Here is a 17,976-nt window from a genome sequence, read left to right on the forward strand (position 1 = left end):
ACTAAGGGGCCCATCTCTGTGGAAAGTGGACTTCAGTGGGCAGGGGCTCCTAAGTGGGTGTATTTCACAGTCATGGGCACTAAAATAGCTTTAAAAATGCATCATGATTTTTGGTAATTAAAGGATATTCCTTCTAACTCTGAGTGCAACTAATTTCACAGGCAAAGCAGGTGGGAATTGGCGCTGACAAGCGGCTTGCTGTAACACTCTGCTAAGGGCAGCAGCGACAAAGGGATAGACAAGAGCTATCTCAGTCTCTGGTGGCTGATCAGAGAAGAGGCAATGAACAGTTTGTCCACAGACTGTAAAGTGCTTGACCTTCAGGCTGCTGCTCTTTCTATAGGTCTGATCACAGATTTGCTGTGACAGATCCCCAGTGTGAAGGAACCCTGATCAATTTCATTTGAAACATGTTAATTTCATTGACTCTTGCCTAAGATAAAAGTAATAATCAGTTAAAACACCCTGCTTCATTGCATGCTCATTAAAATCATCCCCGCTAGCAACAGCGTTACTAAAAAGAAAACTCTCCAATTAGCCATGCAGTGCCTGTGGCTCTATAGGGATTTATAGGAGGACACACAGGTTGTTATAATTTCACATGTCTTAACCAGCACTCTGAGGAATGTTAAACCCAGCTGAGACCTGAGCACTGCCTGGAGATTTAAAGAACCTCTCAAGGAACTAAGAGCCAGTGGAAGAAACAAAGTTACTTTTCGTTTTAATGGGTCCCATCGAGGGCCATTAGAATGGAAACATTGTTGGGAAATGCAGGTCCCGGCAGCAGTCCCATCAGGGCTGATTAGCAAGGAAAGTCAGAGGCATTGATTAATGTTAGACAAAGGAAGGGGAGGGTTCGTTCCTATGTCAAGTAGCCCCCTGATGTGTAAAGTGAAAGGGGTCAAGCCAGTTATGCCAATTCCTGTGAAAGGTGATCCCTTCTTTCATACATTCCACCAGAGTCCCATCTAGTGAGGGGATGTAATGGGATGTGTGGATTGCAAGGAAACTGAGAAACAAATGGGAGATTCCCACTGGGTTAGCAGAGGCAGCAGGGCCCAGGTGCAGTGAGTGAAAGGCAATTTCAGGATTCTAGGCCTCAGTGACAGAGATCAGCCAACATATGTGGATTGTGACAAGCTTTGCTGTCCTGCCCTTGACCCCCAGTTCTGCCAGTGTCCTCAGTGTCTTATCCACAGACCCCTACCCACAATGCTGCTCCATCTCTGGATTCACACCCAGTCACAAACACACGGGTCTGGTGCTCTTGACAGTGTTGTCAACCCCACTGTTTCATAAATCAAGAGAAAAACTTAAAAATCAAGAGATTTGGTATACAAATCAAGAGTTGCTATTTTTTCAAACATAGATCAGTATAGATATAGTGACCACTTACAAACCTCATTAGAGGCCTATTTAATTTTTGACAGGTCAGAGCTCTTTACAAAAACTCTATTGCTGTACCTGAAAACACTTTATAGCAGACTTTTAAAAACTCCTCCCTGTTAGCACCATGTTGCTCAGTTTAAGGTGCGGCTCAGTTTAAGGTGACGATGACAGATTCTCAATTAACAATGATGCTACATTCTAATTAGTCAGAGTCCAAATGCTGGAGGTCACTGGACATCTTAATTGAAGGTGATACAGTGATATCTTGTGCAAGCAAACCTTGGTTACCTGAAAAGGGTAGGGGGGGGGGGAGGAAGAGGGGAAGACCCTGAGGTGGCGGGGGGCAAACCCAGTCTGAGTTGGAGGGGTGAGGTTAGGCCCCTGAGTGTGTGTGTGTGGAGGGGTAGTCCTGGCCCTGGAGGCAAGGCGGGGGCAAGGCCCTGGTTTGAGGGTGCAGGGGTCAGGCCAGGCCTTGGGTTGTGGGAGTTTTGTCCCACAGAGGGGGTGAAGGGGGCAGGCCTGGGATGTGGGGGGGCCGAGTGCAGACCCAGGGTGGGGGGTGTTAGGCCCCACAGACGGGGGTGTAGAAGGCAGTCCCAGTCTGGATGGGGGGTACGGGGGGTTAGGCCTTGGGGTGGGAAGGCCAAGGCCAGGCCCAGGCCCAGTCTGAGATGTGGTCAGAAGCAGGCCTGGCCCATGGAGGAAGCTGGAGGACAGACTGGCCAACTAGGCTCAGTGGAGCCTCCTGGTCAGCAGGGAACAGTGGTGGTGGCGGCGGGGCCCAGAGTCTCCTCCCTGGGCTGGGCCGGGGGAGGCGGCGTGGACCCACCCAGAGCAAGCTGAATGACAGCAGCGGGCAGGATGCTGGTACTGTTCACCAAGCTGCTGGACTGGTTCCGGGCACTGTACTGGAGGGAGGAGATGGAGCTTTCTCCGGTGGGGCTGCTGTACTTGGGCAAAATGAGAAACTTCATGCAAATCACACCCGCAGGAAAAAAATCCTGAGATTTGAGAGTTCTACCATGAGATCCTGAGTGAGGCTTAATTTGACTTAGAAATCGTGTCTATCAACAGTAAATTCATGAGAAATGGCATGTCTGTCTTGAACAGCTATGTAACAATTTGTGGGAGGATTCCTTCAGTGTGTCAGCCCCCTTAGGGTCACATGCTCACTAGGATAAGCCACTTGACTTCAGCATCTCCTGGGACTGAATCTCAGAGCCTTCAGCACCCCTACGTCACGCTGTGAGCTCCCTGCAGTGAGTCCACCTGAGTTGGACACCTAAGGGAGACTTGCACACCCAAAAGGAGCCATGAACCCTCACCTCCCTTAGTCTGCAGTGACTCTCAGACAGCCGTGTAAAATGTCTGGAACACAGCATAGAAAGTCCTTACTTAATATGGAGTACAAAAAGATGGTCAGCCCCAGAGCCCAGACCCCTCTTGCCCTCCTTTAGTCTCAGTCCAGAAGCATCTCCATGTCTCCATCAGCCCACAGTTAACAACACCTCCCTCCCCCCGGCTCCTCCTCAATTCTTTGTTCTCCACTGATTACACCCGCCTGGCCTCCTAAGGAGGGTGGGACATCTATGTCACTTGTTGCTAGGTGCCAAATGTTCGGGCAATTGGACTGGCCATTGACTTCTCCATGGGCATAGGGGCCCAGGCCACACACCTGTGTCTCTGCAAAGTGTAAACAACCATTTCCCACCACATAGTTAACTATACACCACATACGGGAAACTGAGGCAACACACTATTAATCTAAAATATGAAAAATTCCTGCTCCATCACACACACGTGTGAGCGCACACACACACACAGAGCTCTGCCAGTGCCCCTCAATCCTGAGTTGCAGTCCCCTTCTATCTCAGTCCTGGGCTCCCCCCTCCCCACAGCTCTGCCAATGACCCTGAGTCCTAACCTGCAGCCCCCTGCTGTTCCATTTCTAGGCTTGCTCACTCTCTCATTCACACAGTTCTGCTGATAACCTCAATGCCAAAACACAGACCTGCTGCTACCCCAGCCCTGGGCTCCCCCCAACCCTCACCTCTGCCAATGCCTGTTAATTCTAACCTGCAGCCACCTGTTATTTCACCTCTGGACATTCACATACACAGTTCTGCAGATGCACTGCAATCCAGATCCACGGCCTCTGGTGTCCCAGCCCTGTTCCTCTCACAGCTATGCCAGTGACCCTCAATCCCAACCTGCAGCCCCCTGCTATTCCAGCCCTGGCTCCCTTCACAGGTCTGCTGATGTACCTCAGTCCTGACCCACAATACCCCTACTATTCCTGACCCCAAATACTTCCCCGCTCCGCCAGTGCATGACAATAATGAGTTACAACCTGCTCTGTCCTGGCTGTCTTGCCCCAAACACACAACACTGACAATTCCCCTGGATCAGATGATATCCTACCTGATCCCATTGATCAACTGTGACATCTGCTAGTCCAATCAATAAACCAAACAGCCAGTATGATCCAGAGGACTTGGGTTTGAAAGAAAATATTAGACATTGTGATGTTCCCCTCTGGTGTTATCTAGACTGGTGATCTGCTAGGTCACCTTGAGTCTGGGAGCCAGCTTTACCCAGCTCTGCTGTGAGAACCCCCACTCCTGGGCTGTTCACGCACAACCTCTGGCATGTAAGCTGCTCCCAGCTACTTACCAAGGGTTGTGGGGGATTCTCCATATGGACTATTTTTAACTTGAGATTTTATATTTTTTTCTGAAAGCGCTGTGCTGTAAATTTAGGGGAAGTTATCTGACCTGTGCTATACAAGAGGTCAGACTACATGATCACAATGGTCCCTTCTGGCCTTCAAATCTATTAATCTATCTATGAATCTATTATTAGAAGCATAATTACAACCTGTGACCATGATTGACAGCAATGTGTGAGCCAAGCATGGACTCTTTGTAAAGTAGGGATAAAGAAAAAATTTCTGTACTAATTCAAAATGATTCTGAATGGTACCCCAATTTATTGTAGCCCTCATTAGCGATGACCTTTTAAGAGTGATCAGCTGTGACATCAATAAGTCAAACAGACAGTATGATCCAGGGGACAGTCGGGAGACTTAGGTTTCAAAGAAAATAGTAAAGAAAGCCTGTCATTTTTTTTTTACTAAAGATCCATTTTGCTTAGGAGAAACATGAGGCCTATTATAAGAAGCCTGGTACAAGGCCTGAGGCCTGAACTAACGTAGCAGTCAGGCCCTGATGATATAAAGCAAAATTAGCAAAAGTGAGGCTGTGAGGAGAAGTCAGGCCCTGATATAAAACATGCCTGCTTGCAAGTTCATAGAACCTAGCAAGAACAGGGCTGGTATTGCAAAAACACACACATTCCCAAGAAGTGCTAAGCACAGGACACTCACACAAACACATTGCAGAAGGTTGGTACCAGAACACCCTGATATCAAGGATAGTTTATGCATACTCCCCAAAGAAAACAGGGACACACTGACCCCTCCTAAAGATATGGTCAAGATGACAGCATGATGGAAAGAGAAGTTTTGATTGAACGAACATGTTAAAGGCAAAGGGTGGTTAACTACCTACCTCAGAGGGGCAATACTATCAGTGTATAAAAGGAGGGTCACAGAAGGTATGTCTCTGTCCAGCTGAGGGGGGAAAGGAAGGTCCTGCCATTCACTGAGCTGAGTCCACTGTAACAGTCATACATGTTGTTAGGATATAGATATTCAGGCCTGTCTGTAAAGGCCTATACTCTAAGAATTTAGGTGTATTCTTATCACTTGGCTAGTGATAGAGGTATAAAAGAACGAATCAAAACCACTGTCTGCCAGTGTAAGGGCCTTCTCTTACTGTGACAGTCTGAGGCCCTGTGCTTAGGCTCAGGCCTTTGGCTAAGCAGCAGAGGCAGCCATAAGCTGGGAAGCGAACGGTCACATCCTCACATTCCAAACTAGTCACATTGAAATAAGGTGCTATTGGGCTGTTAGGCACTATCAGGACAGGATTGTATTCCTATCACCTCCAGAGAAAGGGAAGTGCCTAGAAAATGTAAAAGGAAACTTAGTTTGATAGCATCCTGTCTGGCAAGAACTCACTTATCAATAGCTGGGATGTGAAATCCTCACTTCTGTATTGTCTTGTCATTATAGTTCCCACTTTGCTATTGTTTGTCTGTATAATCTCTGTCTGGTTCTGTGATTGTTCCTGTCTGCTGTATAATTAATTTTGCTAGGTGTAAACTAATTGAGGTGGTGGGATATAATTGGTTACATAATCATGTTACAATATGTTAGGATTGGTTAGTTAAATTTCAGGAAAATGATTGGTTAAGGTATAGCTAAGCAGAACTCAAGTTTTACTATATAATCTGTAGTCAATGGGGGGTGGGGGTGGGCATGTGGGTGTGTGAGATGGGAACAGGGAATGGGGGTAAGAAAATTGGAATCATGTTTTGCTAAAGGGGGAGATGGGAACAGGGAATGGGGGTAAGAAAATTGGAATCATGTTTTGCTAAAGGGGGAAATGGGAACAGGGAATGGGAGTAAGGACGTTGGAATCATGTTTGGCTAAGGGTAGGAATGGGAACAGGGACACAGGTGTAAGGCTCTGGTGTCAGAGCTGGGAAGGAGGATACTAAGGAAGGAAACTGGAATCATGCTTGCTGGAAGTTCACCCCAATAAACATTGAATTGTTTGCACCTTTGGACTTCGGGTATTGTTGCTCTCTGTTCATGCGAGAAGGACCAGGGAAGTAAGTGGGTGAAGGAATAAGCCCCCTAACATCTTGGAGCTGGTGACTCGGATGCATCGCATTGGATAGGTGAGTGGCAGCCTGTAAGTCCCCCTCCCCAACAGTTTGCGCAGCTGCTTGGAGGGGGTATCGCGAACTCTCGTGATGGTAGTTGCGGGTTCTGGCAAGCCAGGGTAAAGGAGTTTTTGGATAAATGGATAAGGGAGGACCAGGGCCCATACCAGGTACAGGGGTCAACCTGGGATAAGATTAAAAAGGAAATGGAGGAAGTGTTAGGGGGACCCAGAGGTATGGGGGGTGGCTGAGGAGCCCACCCTCCTTGGTATATGGGTAGGGGAAGAAGGTCCCTGCCCATGGGGACTGAATGCCTCCCAGGGAAAAGAGGCACTTCAGTCTGCTTGAGAGGTTTGAAGTAAGGGCAGCATTATGGGAAGCTGCCAGTAATCTTTCAAGTTTGGTGCTGCTTCAGCAAGGGCTGCTGAAGGGTTGTAAATTAGTTAGGGGTAGTGAAAGATGATTTGGCACAAAAGGGTTTAAGGTCAAAAGCAGAGTTAACAGACCACCTTTAGAGACTGGATCTGAGACTTGGTCCTGGGGGAGTAGAGGAGAAAAAAATAAAAGTTTCAAAGTGCAACCTGCCTTTCCACACTCTTGTTTTTCTGAAGTTTTAATGGAGGGTACTTTGGATACTTATGTGAGATGTCAAGAAGGAAGTTTTTGTTTAATGATAAAACCCAGTTATATAAATGTAACTGTATGTGCAACTCTGTGCAGTCACATTGGATGGAAGCTTGGTCATTAAATTTTCCAAGGGGGTCAGGTAGAGTGGCTACTATCACCACTACGCTTCTGTCCCCAGAAGCCTTTGTAGCTATTCTGAGGGAAAATGGGCCCTTTTCCCACAGAAATGGTCTATAAGGGACTGCTGCAGGCAGCAGGCAGAGAGAGAATCTGAGCAAAATTATTTGACTATTGGGTAATGTAATCAAAATCACTAAAGGATGGAAGAGGTTTCTTTTGGAACTTAACTTGGCTGCCCCTAGTTGTGTCTAGTTCTACAAGATGGAAGTGTAATCGGGGTACAGTTGTGTAAAAAAGAGTAATCACAGTGCAAGGGATGTTAGGCAAAACAGAATTTTGTTTGTGTGTGCGCACAGGTAAAAGAAAAGAAAAAGGGGAGGAATGATGGGAACACTGAGCCTTGGGATGGCTCTGGGGGATCAGATTGTTGCTTTGGTGGGTTCTGCATGAAAACTCTGTAGGCATGGGGGAGGCAGTTATACCTTGTGTAAAATTAATTTGGCTAATATGATTTTATGGAGGTTAAACTATATGGAAGGAATTTGCATTTTCCCAGGACATGTGCAGTGTATATTGGAAAAGGAGTAAAAGAAATGCAAATAAAACATGGTACTTCATTAAAATCCTAATAGGGCTCCAAAAGGAGCCACAATAGGTTGTGCTTTCTTTTTCAGATCGCTGTGTTTTGGAGCAGGAGATGAAAGTGGAAAGTAATCAGAACTCTGGTGGAAGTAAAATGCTTCCCTTTTAAGACAGTGTCTGAGCTGCTAACAGCTTTGGATCCAAAAGCAAGCTAGTAAGCCTCTGTGTGTAAATGCAAATTACCTAGCTGATGGGCACAAAGGAGCTGCAAATAACTGAATACATCTGGTCAGCAAACAAGCTACTAGAAGACTCAGATTATGGCCCTTCAGGAAAGGGAGGTGAAAAAAACAAGTCAAGCCTGAAAATAAGGGGGACAGGTTAACCTTAAGGGGGGTGTGTGTGTGTGTACAGTGCTAAAATCTGAAGCTGTGTCTCAGCTATTACCTGAGAATAAACTTAAAGCTTGGTACAGCAGAGAAACTATTGCAAACTTGGTCTGTTGTACAAGAGGGGAAACTGAGGTACACCATCTCATGAATTTCATAAATGACCAGTGAATGAGGTAATTCACTAGCCTGACTATAGAACAAAATGAGGACAGTCTGGAGGTAATTCTTCTGTTTTTCCTGCAAGTAGCAAGGACATTTGTAAAAGAAAGTGGTATTATTATTAAGCAATAATCTGTCCCCACCATGGGGAAGGAAATTGTTTCTTTTGTTTTTCAGACACTCTACAAACAAGCTGGCGCCAGCGGGAAAAATAACCCAGAATACCATGGATCTATGTTTTGTGTTGTTTGTCTGTGGTGTTTGTCTTGTTGCTAGCATTGTTGTGTTTTAATGAACAGAAAACCTCATGATGTGGGTGGGGGATGGCTTCCAAAGGCTGGCCTTGGGGGGGAAGATGTGTATGGGAATGCAAATTCTCAACTAGGAGGCCAGCACCTGTGTAATAGCTACCGTGGTACCTGGAAATGGAATGGCAACTAAGGTGGCCCCCACAAGCCCTATGGAAATAATGAAAAGGGGAGGAGCTCACTGGGAATTAATGGAGGGGTGTGTAAAATAGTGTAAATCAATAGAAGATGTTTGGATGTGCCCCTCTCCTATGACTATAGAGGAGCAGGATCAATGGCCTATGCAAGGGGTGGACAATTGGGTGTACTGTGTATAAGGTGTTTTGCTGGGAATGTACATATTACTGGGGGCACAATTACACCAGCCCATAACCAAACTACACCCATCTACATGCTGCTATATGGACTTTGGTGCACAAATGGATCTGTGAATCTTATTGCTGTGAATAAGCCAGGGCTTACTGCCTGATTCCATACCAAGTGGTCAAGCTGGTTTGGACCATATCCCATTTCTCTGTGAACATTCAATGGACTTGTGATATGGACAAAAGCATACAAAACTTGCAGGAGCAGCTTGTTGCAACTGCCAGCAACTGGACACAAGATCGTGACCCCATCGAAGGAGGAGAGGCAGTATTTTGGGGGTGTCTCGGATGTTGGACCATACTGCAGTGGTCAGGACTCGGTGTTGCTGTGGATTTTGTATTGTTAACTGTACTTGTGTTACGTTGCATATGGAGATAACCTATTAGGAATGTAATAAGCCCTCCAAACCCTGCAGTGTACTAGACAACCCGGACACAACCTTCTCAGGCCCACTCTAATGGGAAGTCTGGAACACTAATTGGAATAGTTGTGGTATGCCCGTATGAGAGAAGGTGCAGGGCACAATACTACACAAGGGGCAGTGGGACAAATGGAATATCAACACCTTCCACCTTGATGCCTGGCCCTATCAGGAAATGTGTCGCCATATGTCCTATGCTTTTCCAGGGATACCTGGGCAGGAGGATCCCAAAAGAAAAAGAAAAAAAAAGGGGTGGAGTGTTAGGATATAGATATTCAGGCCTGTCTGTAAAGGCCTATACTCTAAGAATTTAGGTGTATTCTTATCACTTGGCTAGTGATAGAGGTATAAAAGAACGAATCAAAACCACTGTCTGCCGGTGTAAGGGCCTTCTCTTACTGTGACAGTTTGTGGCCCTGTGCTTAGGCTAAGGCCTTTGGCTAAGCAGCAGAGGCAGCCATAAGCTGGGAAGCGAACGGTCACATCCTCACATTCCAAACTAGTCATATTGAAATAAGGTGCTATTGGGCTGTTAGGCACTATCAGGACAGGATTGTATTCCTATCACCTCCAGAGAAAGGGAAGTGCCTAGAAAATGTAAAAGGAAACTTAGTTTGATAGCATCCTGTCTGGCAAGAACTCACTTATCAATAGCTGGGATGTGAAATCCTCACTTCTGTATTGTTTTGTCATTATAGTTCCCACTTTGGGGAATATCTATATCCTAACACATGTCTTAGTATCCCCGCAGCATCTGCCAGGTGCTATTACCTTGCTTCCTTGACAATAAACCTGGCTGAGTGCTTCCCTATGGAACCGAATCTGCATTCTTTTGGGCAGTTCGATCAAAGTCTGCTGTATGGTGCAGCACATGCAGCCAACAACTGACTACAGACACAATGGGTTTCCATAAGTATGATGACACTATAACTATGGATGACATGTATGGCCCAATGTAAGAATTTATCTGCTTTGCTTTAAGCACGTGAGTGGTCCATGGAAGTCATAGAATCATAGAATCATAGAATATCAGGGTTGGAAGGGACCCCAGAAGGTCATCTAGTCCAACCCCCTGCTCAAAGCAGGACCAATTCCCAGTTAAATCATCCCAGCCAGGGCTTTGTCAAGCCTGACCTTAAAAACCTCTAAGGAAGGAGATTCTACCACCTCCCTAGGTAACGCATTCCAGTGTTTCACCACCCTCTTAGTGAAAAAGTTTTTCCTAATATCCAATCTAAACCTCCCCCACTGCAACTTGAGACCATTACTCCTCGTTCTGTCATCTGCTACCATTGAGAACAGTCTAGAGCCATCCTCTTTGGAACCCCCTTTCAGGTAGTTGAAAGCAGCTATCAAATCCCCCCTCATTCTTCTCTTCTGCAGGCTAAACAATCCCAGCTCCCTCAGCCTCTCCTCATAACTCATGTGTTCCAGTCCCCTAATCATTTTTGTTGCCCTTCGCTGGACTCTCTCCAATTTATCCACATCCTTCTTGAAGTGTGGGGCCCAAAACTGGACACAGTACTCCAGATGAGGCCTCACCAATGTCGAATAGAGGGGAACGATCACGTCCCTCGATCTGCTCGCTATGCCCCTACTTATACATCCCAAAATGCCATTGGCCTTCTTGGCAACAAGGGCACACTGCTGACTCATATCCAGCTTCTCGTCCACTGTCACCCCTAGGTCCTTTTCCGCAGAACTGCTGCCTAGCCATTCGGTCCCTAGTCTGTAGCTGTGCATTGGGTTCTTCCGTCCTAAGTGCAGGACCCTGCACTTATCCTTATTGAACCTCATCAGATTCCTTTTGGCCCAATCTTCCAATTGGTCTAGGTCCTTCTGTATCCTATCCCTCCCCTCCAGCGTATCTACCACTCCTCCCAGTTTAGTATCATCCGCAAATTTGCTGAGAGTGCAATCCACACCATCCTCCAGATCATTTATGAAGATATTGAATAAAACCGGCCCCAGGACCGACCCTTGGGGCACTCCACTTGATACCGGCTGCCAACTAGACATGGAGCCATTGATCACTACCCGTTGAGCCCGACAATTTAGCCAGCTTTCTACCCACCTTATAGTGCATTCATCCAGCCCATACTTCCTTAACTTGCTGACAAGAATACTATGGGAGACCGTGTCAAAAGCTTTGCTAAAGTCAAGAAACAATACATCCACTGCTTTCCCTTCATCCACAGAACCAGTAATCTCATCATAAAAGGCGATTAGATTAGTCAGGCATGACCTTCCCTTGGTGAATCCATGCTGGCTGTTCCTGATCACTTTCCTCTCATGCAAGTGCTTCAGGATTGATTCTTTGAGGACCTGCTCCATGATTTTTCCAGGGACTGAGGTGAGGCTGACTGGCCTGTAGTTCCCAGGATCTTCCTTCTTCCCTTTTTTAAAGATTGGCACTACATTAGCCTTTTTCCAGTCATCCGGGACTTCCCCGGTTCGCCACGAGTTTTCAAAGATAATGGCCAGTGGCTCTGCAATCACAGCCGCCAATTCCTTCAGCACTCTCGGATGCAACTCGTCCGGCCCCATGGACTTGTGCACGTCCAGCTTTTCTAAATAGTCCCTAACCGCCTCTATCTCCACAGAGGCGGTTAGTCATCCAGGAGATGACTTATACACTGAGTCAAGCATGTCCTTAAGTGCTTGGATGTAATGGGGTTGATACAAGTTAAAAGATTTTCTCCTTTGTCACCGCCACCCCTGAAAAAACTCTGATCTGAAACTCAGTATGGGTTTTCTTTCCTACATAGGATTATTCTGTAAACCAAATTTGGCTCTCATGAACATCTCAACAGCTGCACTTCAGGCTTTGCATACAGTAACACCAGTGTAGCTCCATTGAATCCTTAACTGTTATGCAACAGAGCCAAATCAGTGGAGCTTTCATAGAATCATAGAATATCAGGGTTGGAAGGGACCTCAGGAGGTCATCTACTCCAACCCCCTGCTCAAAGCAGGGCCAATCCCCAACTAAATCATCCCAGTCAGGGCTTTGTCAAGCCCGACCTTAAAAATATCTAAGGAAGGAGATTCCACCACCTCCCTAGGTAACGCATTCCAGTGTTTCACCACCCTCCTAGTGAAAGAGTTTTTCCTAATATCCAACTTAAACCTCCCCCAGTGCAGCTTGAGACCATTACTCCTTGTCCTGTCATCTGCTACCACTGAGAACAGTCTAGATCCAACCTCTTTGAAACCCCCTTTCAGGTACTTGAAAGCAGCTATCAAATCCCCCCTCATTCTTCTCTTCCATAGACTAAACAATCCCAGTTCCCTCAGCCTCTCCTCAAAAGTCATGTGTTCCAGTCCCCTAATCATTTTTGTTGCCCTCCGCTGGACTCTTTCCAGTTTTTCCACATCCTTCTTGTAGTGTAGGGCAGAAAACTGGACACGGTACTCACCAATGTCGAATACAGGGGAACGATCATGTCCCTCGATCAAGCTTTGGTGGGTTGCTCCATTGATTTTGAAGGTGTTGTGTGGATTTACACAAGTTGGCAATCTGGCCTGTTGGCTTTGAGGGAATGAAGCAGATTGACATCAGTTTAACATCTATCCTACAGACTTCACAGGACTAACGGAGAAGTAAGATGTCAAGGTTCCTTCCCCACTCTGAACTCTAGGGTACAGATGTAGGGACCTGCATGAAAACCTCCTAAGCTTACTTTTACCAGCTTAGGTTAAAACTTCCCCAAGGTACAAATTAATTTTACCCTTTGCCCTTGGAATTTCCACTGCCACCACCAAACTTTAACTGGGTTTACTGGGAAATGTAGTTTGGACACGTCGTTCCCCCCAAAATCCTCCCAACCCTTGCACCCCACTTTCTGAGGAAGGTTTGGTAAAAATCCTCACCAATTTGCATAGGTGACCACAGACCCAAACCCTTGGATCTGAGAACAATGAAAAAGCATTCAGTTTTCTTACAAGAAGACTTTTAATAGAAGTAAAGGAATCACCTCTGTAAAATCAGGATGGTAGATACCTTACAGGGTAATTAGATTCAGAACGTAGAGAATCCCTCTAGGCAAAACCTTAAGTTACAAAAAAGACACACAGACAGGAATAGTCATTCTATTCAGCACAGTTCTTTTCTCAGCCATTTAAAGAAATCATAATCTAACACATACCTAGCTAGATTACTTACTAAATTCTAAGACTCCATTCTTGTTCTGTCTCCGGCAAAAGCAGCAAACAGACAGATACAGACCCTTCGTTTCTCTCCCTCCTCCCAGCTTTTGCAAGTATCTTGTCTCCTCATTGATCATTTTGGTCAGGTGCCTGCGAGGTTACCTTTAGCTTCTTAACCCTTTACAGGTGAGAGGATTTTTCCTCTGGCCAGGAGGGATTTTAAAGGTGTTTACCCTTCCCTTTATATTCATGACACGCCCCCCCAAATCTCAGCTAGGGTGAAACGCTGGCTGGGATTTCTTCCTGGAGCTCTAGGAAAAACAGAGTTAATAAGACACATGCACCTCTAAATATACTACCAAGTACAAAAAGACTAACAATATTTTCCACATCTCAAGGACGATTTTAACCAGTTGATTCTGGGAAACTTTCACAGGAGAGTGCATCAGCCACTTTGTTAGAAGCTCCTGAGATGTGTTGGATGTCGAAATCAAAATCTTGAAGAGCTAAACTCCACCGAAGAAGTTTTTTTTAATTTCCCATGGTGGTATGAAGCCACTGTAGCGCAGCATGGTCGGTTTGCAGGTGGAAACGCCGTCCCCAAACATATGGGCATAGCTTTTCCAGGGCGTAGACAATGGCGTAACATTCTTTTTCACTGACTGACCAGTTGCTTTTCCTCTCAGACAGTTTTTTGCTGAGAAACACTACAGGGTGGAATTCTTGATCAGGTCCTTTCTGCATTAAAACTCCTCCCACACCACGCTCGGACGCATCTGTGGTTACTAGGAACGGTTTGTCAAAGTCTGGGGCCCTTAGTACAGGGTCAGACATGAGTTTCGCTTTTAGAGTTTGTTAAAGGCCTTCTGACACTTTTCGGTCCACTGAACGGCATTTGGCTGTTTCTTTTTGGTTAGGTCTGTCAGTGGGGCGGTGATTTGTCTGTATTGTGGTACAAATCGCCTGTAATAACCGGCCAAGCCTAAGAAGAATTGAACCTGTTTCTTTGACTTTGGGACAGGCCACTTTTGGATAGCATCCACTTTGGCCTGTAGGGGGCTGATAGTTCCTTGACCCACCTGGTGTCCAAGGTAAGTCACTCTGTTGAGGCCTATTTGACACTTCTTAGCCTTAACAGTTAGTCCTGCCTCCCTTATGCGCTCAAGGACTTTTTGTAGAAGTTCCAGGTGGTCTGCCCAGAAATCCGAAAATATGGCCACATCGTCAAGGTAAGCGACTGCATATTCTCCTAATCCCTCTAGGAGACCATCTACAAGTCTTTGGAAGGTGGCGGGTGCATTTCGCAGCCTGAAAGGGAGGACATTAAATTCATACAGCCCGAGATGTGTGGTGAAGGCTGACCTTTCCTTGGCGGATTCATCTAGCGGTACCTGCCAGTACCCCTTGGTTAAGTCCAAGGTAGAGATGAACTGGGCCTGTCCCAGTTTCTCTAATAGTTCATCTGTGTGTGGCATTGGATAGTTGTCTGGGCGAGTTACAGCATTTAGCTTATGTAGTCCAAGCAAAAACGTATCTCCCCATCTGATTTGGGAACTAGAACCACTGGAGATGCCCATGCACTTCCAGAGGGGCGGATTACACCCATCTGTAACATATCCTGGATCTCCTGTTCTATAGCAGTTTTAGCTTGAGGAGACACCCAGTAAGGTTGGACTTTAATTGGGTGAGCATTACCTGTGTCAATGGAGTGGTATGCCCGTTCAGACAGTCCTGGGGTGGCTGAGAACGCTGGCGCGTAGCTAGTGCACAGCTCCTTGATCTGCTTTCACTGCATACGCCCAAGGGTCATGGAGAGGTTCACCTCTTCCACACCACCAGCACTTTTCCCTTCGTAGTAGACACCTTCAGGCCACTCAGCGTCATCTCCTCCCTGGGCTGTAAACTGACAAACCTTGAATTCTCTGGAATAAAAGGGCTTTAGAGAATTAATATGGTACACCTTAGGCTTTCGGTTGGAGGTGGGGAATGCTATGAGATAATTAACAGCTCCCAGGCGCTCCTGGACCGTGAATGGCCCTTCCCACGAAGCTTCCATTTTATGGGCCTGGAGCGCCTTTAAGACCATGACCTGGTCCCCTACTTTGAAGGAACGCTCTCTGGCATGTTTGTCATACCAGGCTTTTTGCTCTTTTTGAGCATCCTGTAAGTTTTCTTTAGCAAGGGCTAAAGAGGTTCGGAGGGTGTTTTGTAGGTTGGTTACAAAGTCCAGAATGTTAGTTCCTGGAGAAGGTGTAAATCCCTCCCATTGCTGCTTCACCAACTGTAATGGCCCCTTAACCTCACGGCCATATACAAGTTCAAATGGGGAAAACCCTAAACTGGGATATGGTACAGCTCTGTAGGCAAAGAGCAACTGCTGCAATACTAGGTCCCAATCATTGGAGTGCTCATTTACGAATTTACATATCATGGCCCCCAAAGTTCCATTAAACTTCTCCACCATGCCATTTGTTTGATGGTGGTAAGGAGTGGCAACCAAGAGATTTACTCCATGAGATTCCCAAAGGTTTTCCATATTCTCCTGGCAGGACATTAGTCCCTGCATCTGTGAGGATGTCGGAGGGCCAACCTACCCCGGCAAAATGTCTGCTAGTGCCTGGCACACACTTTTAGCCCTGGTGTTGCTTAGAGCTACTGCTTCCGGCCATCGGGCAGAAAAATCCATGAAAGTCAGTATGCACTGCTTTCCTCTGGGTGTCTTTTTTGGAAAAGGACGCAGAATATCTACAGCTACTCGCTGAAATGGAACTTCAATGATGGGGAGTGGCTGGAGAGTGGCTTTGACCTGGTCTTGGGGTTTTCCCACTCTTTGGCATACTTCACAAGACCGGACATATGTAGAAACATCCTTGCCCATTCCCTCCCAGTGGAATGACCTCCCCAAACGGTCTTTGGTCCTGTTCACCCCAGCATGGCCACTAGGATGATCGTGGGCTAAGCTCAAGAACTTGGCCTGGTATTTAGTTGGAATTACCAACTGTCTCTGAGGATGCCAGTCTTCCTGGTGTCCACCAGAAAGAGTTTCCTTGTATAAAAATCCTTTTTCTACAACAAACCTGGCTCAATTAGAAGAGCTGAGAGGCGGTGGGTTGCTCCGTGCCGCCGTCCAAGCTCTTTGGAGGCTTTCATCTGCTTCCTGTTTGATCTGGAACTGTTCCCTTGATGCTGGAGACATCAGTTCCTCATTGGATTGTGGACCTATGCTTGGTCCCTCTGGAAGCGATGTAGGGGATGGGGCTGTTTCCGTTGACTGTGAACCACTCTCCACTGGGACACTATGTTGGGTTTCATGCTCCGGCTGAGCCTCTTGTGTAGGGTTATGGGCTGCTGCTGGTTCAGGTTCGGTGGGGCCCTCTGGTGTTGAGGTTGCAAGTACTGGATTCAGTGCTGGCAATGGGTCTGGTGCTGGTTGTTCCGCTGGTTCTGGTTCTGGTTCTGGGACTGGTTCCGTCTGGGTCTCTGGGACTGGATCCACTACTGCTGTTGCAGACATTGGCCTCAGATCTGGGTCCATCACCTCTGACTGGGTCCTGATAGAAGTTTCCGGAACAGAGCTAGGCCTCACGGCTTGTTTAGCCTGGCTGCGGGTGACCATTCTCACCCTCTTGGCCCGCTTCACATGATTGGCCAAGTCTTCCCTCAACAGCATGGGGATGGGATAATCATCATAGACTGCAAAAGTCCACGTTCCTGACCAGCCCTGGTACTGGACAGGCATCTTGGCTGTAGGCAAATTGAAATGGTTGGACTTGAAGGGTTGAATCGTCACTTGGATCTCTGGGTTGCTTCAATTGGGGTCCACTAAGGAAGCATGGATAGCTGACACTTGTGCTTCGGTGTCCCTCCACGCGGTGACCTTCTTCCCGCCCACGCTCACAGTTTCCCTCCGCTCCAAGTGTATCTTGGAGGTATCTGGGCCTGCAGACCTCTGGTGTGATTCTGGTGCAATGAACTAATCTGTTGGGGTTCTTGGGGCAGTTGGCCTTTGCATGCCCCAGCTTGTTACATTTAAAACATCGTCCAGTTGACGGGTCACTGGGGTGAGGTGGGTTGCTGGAGAACGGGGTGGTGGGACGATAAGGTGTCTGGAGGGTTCTTTGGGAGGTAGGTGGGGCCTTGGGCAGCCCCCGGTAATAGGGTGTGGTCTGGGGTTGTCCCTTCTGGTCTCTGCTCCAACTGCGACCAGTTTTCTTCTTCTCTGCCACCTCCACCATCTGGCTCCAATCTCTCCTGCCTCGATTACAGTTTTGGGCTTCCCATCTAGGATGTATCCTCAGGAACACCCTCTAAGAATTGTTCCATTTGCATTAGGAAGGGCAAATTTACTGGAGATTCAACACTTTGCTCCTAATATCCAGGCATCCCAATGTTTCATAATGTGGTAGGCATGTCGGGTAAATGACACGTCTGGTTTCCACCTTAGGGCTCTGAACCTCTGACGAGACTGCTCGGGTGTTATCCCCATTCTGACTCTCACCTTGGATTTAAACAGTTCATACTTGTTCATGTGTTCTTTAGGCATTTCAGCCTCCACCTCAGCTAAGGGTCCACTGAGCTGTGGCCTCAGCTCTACCATGTATTGGTCGGTAGAGATGCTGTACCCAAGGCAAGCCCTTTCGAAGTTTTCTAAGAAGGCCTCAGTATCATTGCC

Source organism: Lepidochelys kempii, chromosome 13, assembly GCF_965140285.1.
Source record: "Lepidochelys kempii isolate rLepKem1 chromosome 13, rLepKem1.hap1, whole genome shotgun sequence".
NCBI classification, from domain to species: Eukaryota; Metazoa; Chordata; order Testudines; family Cheloniidae; genus Lepidochelys; species Lepidochelys kempii.